The following is a 4,099-nucleotide window of genomic DNA, read 5'->3' on the forward strand; positions in this document are numbered from 1 at the left end:
TGCCGTGTCTTGTTTCTGTCAGCATTTAAACTCTAAAGCAATTCTGACTGAAATAACACGTCAATGCAACAATCCTCAGAGGAAAGGGAAATATTGAAAATGGTAAACATATTGTGTAAAGCCTGTATTTGAGGAAAGAAATACTGAAATGTCATAAATGTCATTTACAGATTAAATGTTAATGTGATATCAGGGGCTTGAGCGAAAGTAGTTTCAGTTCGATTTACAAAAGTAAGCTATTTACTGATACTGTCCTGAGAAAAAGATACAATTTAACATTTACTCAGCTATCAAAATGTGGACATTCCATAGATATAGAGTATGGTTTTATATTCAGCTAGTTATAAATACTAACCCTAAAGAAAAAAGAACAGAGGATTTGAATACTGTTCTGTTTTAATGAACCCAAACTAACATTTGGAGAACATTTAGTTTTAGCACACCTCTGGTTTTCTGTTACACTGTAGCAATGCATGACAGTCATTTTTGGTTTTTTGCTCAGAAAATAAATAAATGAACAGGTCACAATCTAATATATGAAAGAAAAAAAAATAAGGCTATATTAAAATTAAACATATTATATATATCCAGTCAATGCTTCATCAGATCAAAAAGAAAAAAAAAAAGTGCTTTAATTTCTGGAGCTTAAGAGCAGAGCCAATGTCCTAACAGCATTGTACTGAACGGCAGGAACATCAGTTAATAATATGAGTGGTTTTAGTGTTTTGTGAGCATGCAGAAACTATAATCTCGACTATTTCAGCTGTTAAAAGTAAGGGAATATCATGCATGCAGCAAAAGCCTTATTATCATTTTCATGGGCTGATGGCGCCACCTGGTGGACACAAACAACTGATGCACATTAGTAGCACAACATATGTAGCACATATCTGTCACATGTATTGTGCAAACGAGTCTCTAGGATGGTTCTGACCCCTTAACGCAAGAAAACAAGACATGCACAAATAAACCATTGGTTGTTACCATTAACTAAAAATGTTAACAAACTAAATGCATTAAAAAAATCGTTAAAATAATATATTTAAAAAATATTTTATCTGGTTGCCAAGGTAATTTTTCTCTTTAAAAAAATAAAAATAAAATAATTTGAACTACTAAACCAACTTATAAATAGAATAAATTAAAAATAAAACTGCATATACATGTAATACACAAATAAAAAATAAAAATAAAAAAAACTTTAATTATTAAACTTCATCCACAGAGAGACTGACAAAACCAATCCATGTCAAAGCAGAGCTCAGATGCCCAATAAAACACACTTTCCTGAAGAAGCTTCAGATCACAAAACACAGATACACACTCCGAAAAAACACTGGATTCACTTCTTAACCCTCATAATGCATTCAAATCTATTTTCTCTATTTTTTGCATTATGGGTCTGTTTGGACCTAAAGAACGGTAATGTAACAAAATGTTATTTTACAACTTTATATTTTTCAAATAAAACCATATTGTATTTGATCAGCAACTTTTTATTAATAACTGAATGACAAAAATACGAATTTTTGAATGTTATTACCATGTTGTTACAGCATTTAGAATTTTCTTAATTTCATATTATGCACGAAGCATAAAAAAAACTGATATTATATATACATATATGGGTGTGTGTGTGAGAGTGTGTTTGTGTGTGTGTGTGCGAGAGAGAGTGAGAGAGAGATTGAGTGAGAGAGTAAGAGATTGAGTGAGAGAGTAAGAGATTGAGTGAGAGAGTAAGAGATTGAGTGAGAGAGTAAGAGATTGAGTGAGAGAGTAAGAGATTGAGTGAGAGAGTAAGAGATTGAGTGAGAGAGTAAGAGATTGAGTGAGAGAGTAAGAGATTGAGTGAGAGAGTAAGAGATTGAGTGAGAGAGTAAGAGATTGAGTGAGAGAGTAAGAGATTGAGTGAGAGAGTAAGAGATTGAGTGAGAGAGTAAGAGATTGAGTGAGAGAGTAAGAGATTGAGTGAGAGAGTAAGAGATTGAGTGAGAGAGTAAGAGATTGAGTGAGAGAGTAAGAGATTGAGTGAGAGAGTAAGAGATTGAGTGAGAGAGTAAGAGATTGAGTGAGAGAGTAAGAGATTGAGTGAGAGAGTAAGAGATTGAGTGAGAGAGTAAGAGATTGAGTGAGAGAGTAAGAGATTGAGTGAGAGAGTAAGAGATTGAGTGAGAGAGTAAGAGATTGAGTGAGAGAGTAAGAGATTGAGTGAGAGAGTAAGAGATTGAGTGAGAGAGTAAGAGATTGAGTGAGAGAGTAAGAGATTGAGTGAGAGAGTAAGAGATTGAGTGAGAGAGTAAGAGATTGAGTGAGAGAGTAAGAGATTGAGTGAGAGAGTAAGAGATTGAGTGAGAGAGTAAGAGATTGAGTGAGAGAGTAAGAGATTGAGTGAGAGAGTAAGAGATTGAGTGAGAGAGTAAGAGATTGAGTGAGAGAGTAAGAGATTGAGTGAGAGAGTAAGAGATTGAGTGAGAGAGTAAGAGATTGAGTGAGAGAGTAAGAGATTGAGTGAGAGAGTAAGAGATTGAGTGAGAGAGTAAGAGATTGAGTGAGAGAGTAAGAGATTGAGTGAGAGAGTAAGAGATTGAGTGAGAGAGTAAGAGATTGAGTGAGAGAGTAAGAGATTGAGTGAGAGAGTAAGAGATTGAGTGAGAGAGTAAGAGATTGAGTGAGAGAGTAAGAGATTGAGTGAGAGAGTAAGAGATTGAGTGAGAGAGTAAGAGATTGAGTGAGAGAGTAAGAGATTGAGTGAGAGAGTAAGAGATTGAGTGAGAGAGTAAGAGATTGAGTGAGAGAGTAAGAGATTGAGTGAGAGAGTAAGAGATTGAGTGAGAGAGTAAGAGATTGAGTGAGAGAGTAAGAGATTGAGTGAGAGAGTAAGAGATTGAGTGAGAGAGTAAGAGATTGAGTGAGAGAGTAAGAGATTGAGTGAGAGAGTAAGAGATTGAGTGAGAGAGTAAGAGATTGAGTGAGAGAGTAAGAGATTGAGTGAGAGAGTAAGAGATTGAGTGAGAGAGTAAGAGATTGAGTGAGAGAGTAAGAGATTGAGTGAGAGAGTAAGAGATTGAGTGAGAGAGTAAGAGATTGAGTGAGAGAGTAAGAGATTGAGTGAGAGAGTAAGAGATTGAGTGAGAGAGTAAGAGATTGAGTGAGAGAGTAAGAGATTGAGTGAGAGAGTAAGAGATTGAGTGAGAGAGTAAGAGATTGAGTGAGAGAGTAAGAGATTGAGTGAGAGAGTAAGAGATTGAGTGAGAGAGTAAGAGATTGAGTGAGAGAGTAAGAGATTGAGTGAGAGAGTAAGAGATTGAGTGAGAGAGTAAGAGATTGAGTGAGAGAGTAAGAGATTGAGTGAGAGAGTAAGAGATTGAGTGAGAGAGTAAGAGATTGAGTGAGAGAGTAAGAGATTGAGTGAGAGAGTAAGAGATTGAGTGAGAGAGTAAGAGATTGAGTGAGAGAGTAAGAGATTGAGTGAGAGAGTAAGAGATTGAGTGAGAGAGTAAGAGATTGAGTGAGAGAGTAAGAGATTGAGTGAGAGAGTAAGAGATTGAGTGAGAGAGTAAGAGATTGAGTGAGAGAGTAAGAGATTGAGTGAGAGAGTAAGAGATTGAGTGAGAGAGTAAGAGATTGAGTGAGAGAGTAAGAGATTGAGTGAGAGAGTAAGAGATTGAGTGAGAGAGTAAGAGATTGAGTGAGAGAGTAAGAGATTGAGTGAGAGAGTAAGAGATTGAGTGAGAGAGTAAGAGATTGAGTGAGAGAGTAAGAGATTGAGTGAGTGAGTGAGTGTGTGTGTGCGAGTGAGTGAGTGAGAGTGCATTAACTGCGTTAAAATATTTTAAGTGTTATTTTTCATAACTAATTAACATGTTAAACTGACAGCCCTAATACATACATACAGTATATATATATATTTTTTTATTATTTATTTTTTTTTTTTAATGGTTACATCTTTTTTTTTTTTTGTATTTTGAATAACTATTGAATAGTTTATAGGATTATATTCATGTTTAGTATGTTTGTGTTTGAATCTTCTTGCTTGAAACATTTCTTCCAATCAGTTCTTTGTCAAATGTATCATATTCTTGTTATAGAAATCATGTCC

This window comes from Sinocyclocheilus rhinocerous, unplaced genomic scaffold (genome assembly GCF_001515625.1).
Source record: "Sinocyclocheilus rhinocerous isolate Xijiao unplaced genomic scaffold, SAMN03320098_v1.1 scaffold1006, whole genome shotgun sequence".
In the NCBI taxonomy this organism is placed as follows: domain Eukaryota; kingdom Metazoa; phylum Chordata; class Actinopteri; order Cypriniformes; family Cyprinidae; genus Sinocyclocheilus; species Sinocyclocheilus rhinocerous.